We start from the raw sequence: 12,714 nt of genomic DNA, 5'->3' as shown, positions 1-12,714 counted from the left end.
AAAGAATGCAAGGGAACTGGCAACAAATAAAGTGCTGGGGTAGAAAATGACGACCCCTGTCGTTGTGAAGAATGAATCAGAGCCCGCATCGCAGACAGATGCCCACGTGATTAGGCACGTCCGCTGTCTATTATGCATGCGATAGCAATCGCCGCCCGCGACAGAAGCTGTGCTTGTCGCGTGCCCGCCTCCACATTCCCCAGAAAAGATTTGTTGAGCACGTGGTCTGCAAAAGTGAAAATAAAACAGCTCTCGAGAACCCTTTATTCATGACCCAGCATTTAATTTCAGTTTTTACCAGCTGATATTTTGGGCAATAAAACGTGTTTTGATATCAAGAAGTTTAAGTTGAGTGAGAGTCAAGGGTATGCCGATTGTGTTTAGTTAACATTTTCTTTTCAAGGCAAACAGTCCCTTATCTTTTCTCACATTTTTATTATTTTTATATATTTTTTTATCTCTAAGTATTGATAAAAACGATTTTAGAATATTTAAAAAATCAATGCTTATAGTTTTACTACATTATTCTTTTGATTTTTTTAAAAATTTCATTAAAAATATATTTAATGTTTCTATTTTGCAACTGACCACAGTTTCTGTATTACTATTAAAACTGTCCACTCGTTCAGAATTCGGATGCCAAGGTAGATTGGAGAGTTATCTTATGGTTAGGTTAAAATTTCATAATATCTGAGTTGGCACTACCTCTCCTAAATTCCGCATCACACCAGCTGGAAGACGTTTGGCCAAGATGGATTGAAAGTCCACCAGACCAGCTTGCACGGTTTGGAGTGGGGGGTTGCCTCCTCATGTGTCGTCCTCGTTATCTGACCACGGTTCAAAATTATGAGGTCCGTCCCAAAATAGCCTTGGTGTTGCTTTAAAAAGGAACGTTAATATAACTATACTAAACAAAATTACATGACGTTTCTTCGGCAGAATCGGGTCTCTAATTTGAAACTTTCCGCTTCCGAAGCCGAGACCTTACCACCAAGCCACCGCAGCAAGTTGAGACTGTATAATTTCCCTTGGAACAAGCACGAACTTTCTGAAAATTAATGGTTTGCGTTTTAGTGCTCAAATACTTTTTACAGAAGTGGGAACATACATTTCGTATGTATGATTTAAAACAGTGTTTACATACATTTCGTATGTATGATTTAAAACAGTGTTTACATACATTTCGTATGTATGATTTAAAACAGTGTTTACATACATTTTTAAAATTGCTAAAAGTAATATAGTTAGTTTTGAATTTAGGTGTGTTACTTTAAATGGAACTTAAAATAACTTGTTGAGTGATGTATATATTAATTTGTAAAGAAAAACTTCTAAAAATATTTCGAAATGTCTTTAAAAGAAAAAAATACGAAATTTAAAAATGTCTTTTATAACAGTAAACAAAATAATCTTGAAACTCATGCAAATATCCAAAAAGGCACAAAAGTAAATATTTTAAAATGCAGGAAAAGCTTTTCATTCATTAAGTTTCTTTTTGCAAATTTTAACATCTCAATTTCATTCTCAGTCATTAACGTAGAAAAAATCAGTTCCATTGCAAACTGTTGTACTACTAAAGTTTTACACTTTGCAATCCAGCAAACTATACTACAAAACAAAAATAGTATTGAGACTTTCCGAATCACAAAAGAGACCTCAACTGAGACACCTTCATATCAATTCAACACACTTCATTTTAATAAAAGGTACGTCTCGACATTCCTATTCATCGAACAACAGCTTTTTATGCGAAAAACTTCTCCGTTATTATACATTTGCATATGCAAAACGGAGTTAATCCACGAGTGGGGTCTATTTTCACCGAAAGCAAACTATGCGAAAGTTAAGATAACTGCATGAAGAGGTTGGCCTTTCCAAAAATGGAGGAACCACTTTTTTTTATTCAGCAGTTTTTCGCCTTTTAGAAGCTTTTGTATCAGCATCCGCAATTCCAGACAAGAATGAGATGGTCACTGAAGAGTTACCCGAGTGAATGGCTGGCCCATTTCTCTGAAATACCTCTCCGATTAATGAGCGAAACTGTAGGTGAGAAAGTGAAAACGGAGGATTGAAAACAACGAGTAAGGGAAGAGGAAAAAAAAAGTCCACCCTCAACAAACAGCCGCAACAATGAGAAAGAGAAGGAGTCTAAAAGACGTGAGATACCGCAACGGAGGCTATTGTCGTTCTAAGAGGGGACGATAGCAAATTTCTCGAAACCTTTTGAACCAATCACTTTTATTGGATTACATATACTATCGTCTGGCGACAGCGAAGGCAAGCAATTTTCGAATGGAGCAATAAGGTAATATGTCTGGTTTTAGGTTGCCTCCAAGGATGTTGACTTAGACTACATTATTCATAAAAACCTGGTATGATTGGAGAGGTGGGATGGGTTCGCTAACAGGATAGAACTTTAATATGATGGATAGAAATAAGAACTACAATGCATTGATTACTCGTTTTAATTTCAGTGTATTGTTTCATTTAACCCTTAAAAAGCATGAATATTTTGAATTAAAAAATATAAATTATACGAATATAGTTATATATTATACAAAAAATAAATTTAAAAAAAATTCAAGTAATAGTATGATATATTTATTTTGAAAAAAGTTGTATGTAGACTTTTGGTAACATACAGTATTTCCCAAAAATCTAGCTTGTATCTAATACAATTTTCAAATACATTAAACATTGATATCTTGCCTAACAAAGAGAAGTTATTTTTTAACAATGAGATTAGGTAAGTCATTCCTTTATAGGAAACTCGACAATAGAAACTATCTCTTCAAGTAACACACTGAACTTCATTATCCACCACATTCAAATATTAAAAAAACGATATAACTTAGCTGCCAAAAGTAATGTCAACTTTTTCCTTTCATATATGATTTATTGTCTGTGGTTATCAAAGGGCTTTTAAATAAAATTAAGTGGAACTGGATGTAGACAATTGGCAATAATATGATTTTAAGGATAAAGCAAATTCACAAATTATGGACTGTCATAGATTTTTAGAAAAATAATTTCTAAATCTATCATATTGGTTGAACTCCTCAATAATCGACTAATTTTTAACTGGACTCGCTTTTTTTTTTTTTTTTTTTTTACTTTTTTGTATACGAAGTACAAAGAAAGCATCGTAATCAAAAAAATTCGACCTCGAAATTTGAATCAGAAAAATACATGGAGAATTATATGTACCTTTCCATTTGAACACAATAAGGCAAAAACGCTTACAGTTAGACAAATGAAATTTGATATATGGTCTTCATGCCAAATTTGTAGATTTCAGCCAAATTTTAAACGAAATCCATTCAGAGCAAGTCTTTCTGGGTGTTTGAGTACTAGTGAATAACTGCATAACACAAAGATCTAGAGGAATTAAATTTGGTATATGTTTAACATCCAAAATATCGAATCGAAGTTTTGAACCAAATCTCAAAAGGTTGATTGTCTGCCAGTTTGTACTTATGTTTTAAAGCGAAATAACTGAAAAAGGCAAAGGGTAAAATAAATGAAACTTAATATATATAATATTCTGATTAAAATTTTAGTTCTATGCCAAAGTATGGTTGTTGTCGAGATTAGTTCCCTTACCTAATACCAGATGACAGCGCATTCCCGTTGTCTTAAAAGTTATGCAGAAAATTGTTTGGCAGTTAAAAAGAGCACACGTTCACGTGAGTACGAGCGATGAGGAAAAGCAGATCAAATTTATTTTAATGATCACGTTTAATGGAAAACCGTTATTTTAATTATTAATAACAGTTTTAATGGAAAACCAGCGATTTTCTCGTGAAATTAGTAGTTTATGAAGAGTATTAGTTAATAAAACTGCTCCCTGATTTTTCTTGCATAGGGTCTATTTTTTTACAAACAGGAGCACAGGGTATGCGTTCACGAATTGTGCAGAAATACTTTGTTAGGGAAATATATATATATATATCCAAAATATGGAAAATATACATCCAAAATATATATTTGCCAAATAGATTCAATAAAAGTGCTAGATTCACACTAAAGATATATATATCTTAACTATTATTCGTTAATACAACTCAGATCATTCGCAGCCTTATCTAAGATCTATAATTTTACACTAAGAGAGTAGGATAAGTCCTTTATTGGAAATTATGCAGGAAAGTTTCGGAATACATAGAAATAGGAGAGTATCGGTTCAATCAACGTATTAGCTAGACGGACGAGAACGCAGAGGAGCTGTCCATCTCCTGCACATCCACATGATGTCCGCAGGGAATGTGTTAATTAGATTTATGCTTTATCATACCCCTCCTCCCTCACCTCGTTTTCGATGACTCAAGTGTCTCAATGAAATATGTTAATACTAAAATTGGGAACGTAGATCCCATTTATCCGTTTTAGCATTACTAATAGCAATACACAGCAGTAATAACATATTTTAGCTAATTTTTTAGTGATTTAAAAGTCGAATGTCGATTCATGTATAAATTTATGTAATACTAGAAGTGAAAAAATCAGTGTAGGGTAAATTTCTAAATTTAAATACTTTAATGAGTGTAAATTCGTTTATCATCAAGTTTTACCTTTTTTTTATTGGGGAACGAATTTAATGTTTTATTGACAATGTATTAATTTTGAGGGTAACAAATTAAAAAAGAATTTCCTAAATGATAGTACTCAAAACCACAAAAAAACATTAAGAATATTTTCTTGATTCGAAAATAAATCGACATGCCACTTGTATGCATATATTTATAACACTCGAAGGGATCAAATGATAGATCGTTTCTTATACGGGAAACTAACAACTCCTAATTGATAAAATATAGATGAAAAAAAGAAATTTATAAAAATAATTATTCAATATTCTTCGCATTTCCTATTAAAAAAACGGATCTTAATAGGTTCTATTAGTATTATCATGGATTATATTGTTTTCTCTACAGTAAATCGTACGAAAGCCATAGGATGCCATTAATGTTTATGCTTCTATTGTAAGTAGGGATTGCAATACCGGGAAACCGAATACCGGTATTTTGAGCCATTTGTACAATTTTGTAATACCGGTATTCACAAGTTTAAATACCGGCTTTTCGGTATTTACTAGAAATTTTTTTAATTCTCTCCACTATATGTTCAGGGATCGCCAACACAGCAAAATAGTATATGTTTTTGTTTTTATGTCACCCTAACGGGCGAAATTAATTAGATAATTAATGGCTTAATTAATTAAATATAAATTAGCGAAACTTGGATTATCCCTGAAAGAAGATATTGTATCCATAACGATCGATGGAGCAACAGTTATGAAAAAGTTGGAAAGTTTATTGGAACAAATCAGCAATGGTGCTATGCTCATGGAATTCAATTAGGAGTAATAGATGTATTATACCAAAAAAAATAAAGAACAGATACTGTGGATATAGAAACTTCGGATTCCAAATTTGAAGAGAATAAGAGTGAGTGATATTGACAATGAAGATAATGACAATGTAATTGTTGAAGAAGATATTGCTAATGAGGTTGAAATATTAACAAATCAATAATTGCTTCCTATAATTTATAAAGTTCGAAAAATTGTTAAGATATTTAAATGTTCCCCTATAAAGAATGACATTACTAAAATATATACTAACTGAAAATAAAACAGAATATATATTAATATTAGATTCTAAAACACGTTGGAACAGTTTACTCCTAATGATGGAACTATTTTTGAAACTGAGAAATCCAATTCATAAAGCAATAATCGACTTAAACCTGTAAATTAATTTTTCAGATAGTGAATTCGACTTAATATCCAGAACTATATCGGCTCTACTTCCAATAAAACTGACTATTGAGGCATTATGTGGGAGAGATTCTAATTTATTAACAGCTAATGCAACAATAAATTCCATGTTGCAGTCACTGAAAGAACAGCACACATCACTACTGAAGAATTGTATATTACATTGAAAAATAGCACAGAAGAAAGGCATACCGAAATAGAAAATTTCTAATGGTATTTATATAATTATAATGATTTTAAAAATGAAATTGAAAAATAAAAGAAAATAACCAATTCAAATTTGATTAAGTTTATACTAAATTTTCTTACAATTTTCTTCTTACAAAAATTTCTTACAATTACACAAACCTATCCACATTCAGAAGAATTCGGTTCAGTTATCTAAGATTATGATGATACTAATGTCGATAGTGAAAAGGAATTGTCACTTGAACAAAAATTAGAATTAGAGATAAATAAAAAGAAATTTCAACGAACCGAAATACAATACAGAAATCAGCTATATCCTAAACCATCCGACGAGAAATCGATTTATTTGAAGATGAGGGATTTAGAGGTAAAAACTTGGAAAAAGTATATCGCGCATTCCTAATAGTACCACCAACTAGCTTAGATGCTGATTTTTTTGTGATATTTACACTCTAATAAAAGTGGCAAATAAAACAAAGAAATAACTGTTTTCTTTTTTTTAAATTTCTAATACCGGTATTAAGATCTAAAAAATACCGAATACCGGTATTGAAATTTTGGTCCGGTATTGCAATCCCTAATTGTAAGTAATGATCGAATATTTTATTATATGGCAATTCTGAAACAATTTTCTTAATTTTAGCTGAATGTTTTCAATGAGTCCTTGATGAGTTCCTCCAATGATGTCCTTAATCTCTTGTTCTTAAATAATGATTGTGTGAAAAAAAATTCTTCAAAAATTCGAACCTCTAATAAGAGACAGTGCAGCATGATGATGCTTCAGTTTTCATTCATCTGCCTGGTTTTCGCCTGGCTTGAATTTATCAATCATTGAATTTCTGTCTGTAACGATTCCTCGTCACACAAATAATATCAATAATACTAATTTAAAAGCATAGCTGCATTAATAAATGAAGCAAATTCTTCTTTGAAATAAACATCCAAAAGAAAGCAATTCTATCATTATCATAATTTTAACACTGGCAAAACCACGCAAACGAACATTTTGATAAACAAAGCTGTCTTGGATTTCATTATAATATATACAGCGATAAAAAGTTATTGCAAATTATGTTTAAAAAATTTATTAAAATTAAATAAAAAATATTACGGAATAAAATGTGCTTCAAGTTTTTGTGGTACAATATCCGAAATAATTGTAGAAATAGAATTAAAAATTCAATTACTTACATTAATTAAGGTAAAGATTTTTTAAAAAACTTTACCTTACTAAAGTAATAACTATGTGCCAAATCTGGCATCTCTGCGTCCAATAATCGACCAATAATGGAATTATTCTGCGCATTATGTTTTTGTATCAAACAATACATAAAAAAGATGTAGGCCTGAAAATGTTAAAAAACGCAAAAACTAATAAAATTCTTTGATATCTGCGTAACAATTATTTCATCATCTTAAAATGCGGAAAATATTGCTGATAAATATCTGGAAAAAGCTACTCGATCAATTCTACATTAATTCTGTTATCATAATTGATTTTTGAAGTTATAAAACCTCTACATTAGTTCATCAAACCACGATTATTTTTAATCGACATTATTTCTTCCTGACTTTGGGCTTCTAGAATGACAAGAATGGTGACAAAATTTAATAAATACAGCTACTCGATCAATTCTACATTAATCCAGTTATCATAATTGATTTTTGAAGTTATAAAACCTCTACATTAGTTCATCAAACCACGATTATTTTTAATCGACATTATTTCTTCCTGACTTTGGGCTTCTAGAATGACAAGAATGGTGACAAAATTTAATAAATACAGCTACTCGATCAATTCTACATTAATCCTGTTATCATAATTGATTTTTGAAGTTATAAAACCTCTACATTAGTTCATCAAACCACGATTATTTTTAATCGACATTATTTCTTCCTGACTTTGGGCTTCTAGAATGACAAGAATGGTGACAAAATTTAATAAATACAGCTACTCGATCAATTCTACATTAATCCAGTTATCATAATTGATTTTTGAAGTTATAAAACCTCTACATTAGCTCATCAAACCACGATTATTTTTAATCGACATTATTTCTTCCTGACTTTGGGCTTCTAGAATGACAAGAATGGTGACAAAATTTAATAAATACAGCTACTCGATCAATTCTACATTAATCCAGTTATCATAATTGATTTTTGAAGTTATAAAACCTCTACATTAGCTCATCAAACCACGATTATTTTTAATCGACATTATTTCTTCCTGACTTTGGGCTTCTAGAATGACAAGAATGGTGACAAAATTTAATAAATACAGCTACTCGATCAATTCTACATTAATCCTGTTATCATAATTGATTTTTGAAGTTATAAAACCTCTACATTAGTTCATCAAACCACGATTATTTTTAATCGACATTATTTCTTCCTGACTTTGGGCTTCTAGAATGACAAGAATGGTGACAAAATTTAATAAATACAGCTACTCGATCAATTCTACATTAATCCAGTTATCATAATTGATTTTTGAAGTTATAAAACCTCTACATTAGCTCATCAAACCACGATTATTTTTAATCGACATTATTTCTTCCTGACTTTGGGCTTCTAGAATGACAAGAATGGTGACAAAATTTAATAAATACAGCTACTCGATCAATTCTACATTAATCCTGTTATCATAATTGATTTTTGAAGTTATAAAACCTCTACATTAGTTCATCAAACCACGATTATTTTTAATCGACATTATTTCTTCCTGACTTTGGGCTTCTAGAATGACAAGAATGGTGACAAAATTTAATAAATACAGCTACTCGATCAATTCTACATTAATCCTGTTATCATAATTGATTTTTGAAGTTATAAAACCTCTACATTAGTTCATCAAACCACGATTATTTTTAATCGACATTATTTCTTCCTGACTTTGGGCTTCTAGAATGACAAGAATGGTGACAAAATTTAATAAATACAGCTACTCGATCAATTCTACATTAATCCTGTTATCATAATTGATTTTTGAAGTTATAAAACCTCTACATTAGTTCATCAAACCACGATTATTTTTAATCGACATTATTTCTTCCTGACTTTGGGCTTCTAGAATGACAAGAATGGTGACAAAATTTAATAAATACAGCTACTCGATCAATTCTACATTAATCCTGTTATCATAATTGATTTTTGAAGTTATAAAACCTCTACATTAGTTCATCAAACCACGATTATTTTTAATCGACATTATTTCTTCCTGACTTTGGGCTTCTAGAATGACAAGAATGGTGACAAAATTTAATAAATACAGCTACTCGATCAATTCTACATTAATCCAGTTATCATAATTGATTTTTGAAGTTATAAAACCTCTACATTAGCTCATCAAACCACGATTATTTTTAATCGACATTATTTCTTCCTGACTTTGGGCTTCTAGAATGACAAGAATGGTGACAAAATTTAATAAATACAGCTACTCGATCAATTCTACATTAATCCTGTTATCATAATTGATTTTTGAAGTTATAAAACCTCTACATTAGTTCATCAAACCACGATTATTTTTAATCGACATTATTTCTTCCTGACTTTGGGCTTCTAGAATGACAAGAATGGTGACAAAATTTAATAAATACAGCTACTCGATCAATTCTACATTAATCCTGTTATCATAATTGATTTTTGAAGTTATAAAACCTCTACATTAGTTCATCAAACCACGATTATTTTTAATCGACATTATTTCTTCCTGACTTTGGGCTTCTAGAATGACAAGAATGGTGACAAAATTTAATAAATACAGCTACTCGATCAATTCTACATTAATCCTGTTATCATAATTGATTTTTGAAGTTATAAAACCTCTACATTAGTTCATCAAACCACGATTATTTTTAATCGACATTATTTCTTCCTGACTTTGGGCTTCTAGAATGACAAGAATGGTGACAAAATTTAATAAATACAGCTACTCGATCAATTCTACATTAATCCTGTTATCATAATTGATTTTTGAAGTTATAAAACCTCTACATTAGTTCATCAAACCACGATTATTTTTAATCGACATTATTTCTTCCTGACTTTGGGCTTCTAGAATGACAAGAATGGTGACAAAATTTAATAAATACAGCTACTCGATCAATTCTACATTAATCCTGTTATCATAATTGATTTTTGAAGTTATAAAACCTCTACATTAGTTCATCAAACCACGATTATTTTTAATCGACATTATTTCTTCCTGACTTTGGGCTTCTAGAATGACAAGAATGGTGACAAAATTTAATAAATACAGCTACTCGATCAATTCTACATTAATCCTGTTATCATAATTGATTTTTGAAGTTATAAAACCTCTACATTAGTTCATCAAACCACGATTATTTTTAATCGACATTATTTCTTCCTGACTTTGGGCTTCTAGAATGACAAGAATGGTGACAAGATTTAATAAATACAGTCTTGTGCAAAATATTTCTTTAAATATCACATAAATGATATTCTAATCTACATTTGATTAAAATATTACAAATATTACCCAAAAAAATTTTTTGATGGAAGATTTGTCAATATTTTTCATTTAAAAATTTTCAAAAATATCTGATGAAGATGTTGTTGAACCTCGAAATACTCATCAAAATCTCGAGGTTCGGTATTTCTTGAAGATACACAAGATAATGTTCATAACATTAAGAAAATATAGTTCATTAATCATCTTTAACAAAAATTCTAATAATCATTACAGAAATCACAGCTTCTGTAATGATTCTATGCTGAATCATTGTAGTGTAAATTCTATACCAATAATTCGAATCCCCCTAAAACATTTGTTTAAAAAGCAAACGACTTTATATATTTTTAAAAGTAATCCCCAAAATAAAACTTTATATATAATTCACAGTTGTACAATATGCATTCTAATAAGCATTTACAACAAATTTTAAAGAATTGTATGATATGCCATATTTTTAAAAAATAAAAGCAAATATAACAAAATGCATTTTTGAAAACAATTTCGCAACCGCAGAAATTGGCAAACGTTTAAAGTGGATAGAAACAATGAACAACTTTTATTTAAAAAACATGATTCCGTTTTTTTTTTATGTGTTTCCCGTTTATATTTAATTTTCAATTTCAAAAAATACGATTTTCCACCTCAAGAAATTCTAATTTTGTCATGTGAGTAAATCGATCGTAATAAATAAAAAGGAATAAAAAAAACTGCTCACTAAACTGTTTTTCTAATTAATTTTTTCACTGTAGAATTACGAAATATTTAAATCATTAAATCCAGTGGTATTTAACGGTATTGCCCTTGCTGCGTGTTTTGAAAATTAAGAATTGAAACAGAAAAATGGTAATATTTTTAAATAGCTGATGTTTTCTTTAATTTTATTTTATGAATCTCAAAGATTTATAAGTGTTTCATCTTCGATTGGATTTTTAAATCATAAAATCTTTTCTGGAAATTAAAGGAGTAGAAAAAAAAATTTCCTACTCTCATAATACATATAATGTTTCTTTTTTTTTTATTTTAATGGCATTAGCCTTAACATATATTAGATAAACATTTTTTTTTCTTTCTAATATAACCCTAAATAAATGTCCAGAATTTGACTTCATTAATGTCAAAGTCTTTCTTTTAATAAAACTAAATATACAAAAGATTTGTGTAGTAGAATTTACAAATACTTAATCTAATTTCAGTCCATCGAGTTCATTATTCTTTAAATTCAATATAACAAAGCGAATGCGAAAAAAATTTCAGTTTTTAAATTACTTTTGGGTTAGTTGAAATGGAACTCTGAACTGTACTTACAAAATAGAAATGATACTTGGCAAGTCCTCATACTCAAAACTTCATCACATCCTCAGCATAAATTGAAACAAGCCAGCAGATTTAAAGCAACTCAAGTCTAAGCGCATGTAAAGATTCAATAGACGGTTATGGAGTACACAATCTTCAAATTCTGAAACTGAGAGTTGCATGCTGGGATATCGCTTTCCCAGATTGCCATTTCTTTTTCATATATCTTAATAATTTACGGAAATACATACCTTGTAGGGGGGTGGCTTTGCAATTATTTTAAAACTCTTTTTCAAACACCAACGAATTCTTTACTTTCTGTACTTTAATGGATCGATTTAGTTAATCTGTAGTTTAGTTTAATTTAATTTTATTAACATCCCGTTTTAAAACAACACTAGGACTATTTTGAAATAAACTCCGTAATTTTGAACCATGGTCAGATGACGAGAAGGGCACCTGAGCTGGCAGCCCCCGCTCTAAGCTTCCACACCACGAGGAGGACATTTGGCCCCTACGCATTTCACGCACACTAGACCCGCTTACACGATGGTAATTCTGTAGAATTGAGTATCGAAGCTGGAACTCTCGGGTTCCGAAAACGGGACCTTACCACCATGCTACTAGGGCGTCTTAGTTAATCAATAAGTTATCTAAATAAGCAACAAATTTTCTGATTAGCTTACTTTTGCAGTTCATAACTTGAGAATCAATATTAATTGCATTCCTATTTATAATTATTTTTTTAAGTAGTAATATTTATTTGTAACGTCTTCCAATATTTAATGAAGATTCAAGATTTTTAGAGCAGCTCATTATATTCCCACTCGATATCGAATCTATTTTTGCAAGCAAACAACTTAATTCCCGATCAATTCGTAATGATGTTACTTCAGTAATTCAAATAATGCATGTCCCGCAGCAATATGAAGATCTCGAAATCGGATCTTTACATTGGAGCATCTTGTTTACT

The 12,714-nt window shown here is 30.3% G+C and overlaps 1 protein-coding gene across 1 annotated transcript in view; it reads right to left on the bottom strand.

The window, feature by feature from the left end:
* The window catches only part of LOC129984435 (uncharacterized), a 440,548-nt gene extending 428,719 nt beyond the window's left edge, over positions 1-11,829 (bottom strand). The window contains exon 1 of the mRNA XM_056094315.1: positions 11,754-11,829. The gene's annotated coding sequence lies outside the window, so the exon portion shown is untranslated. The remainder of the gene's footprint in view (positions 1-11,753) is intronic.
* Positions 11,830-12,714: the final 885 nt, after the last annotated feature.

The sequence above is a fragment of the Argiope bruennichi genome, chromosome 9 (genome assembly GCF_947563725.1).
Source record: "Argiope bruennichi chromosome 9, qqArgBrue1.1, whole genome shotgun sequence".
Lineage (NCBI taxonomy): Eukaryota > Metazoa > Arthropoda > Arachnida > Araneae > Araneidae > Argiope > Argiope bruennichi.
This window is presented reverse-complemented; position numbering and strand designations above follow the sequence as displayed.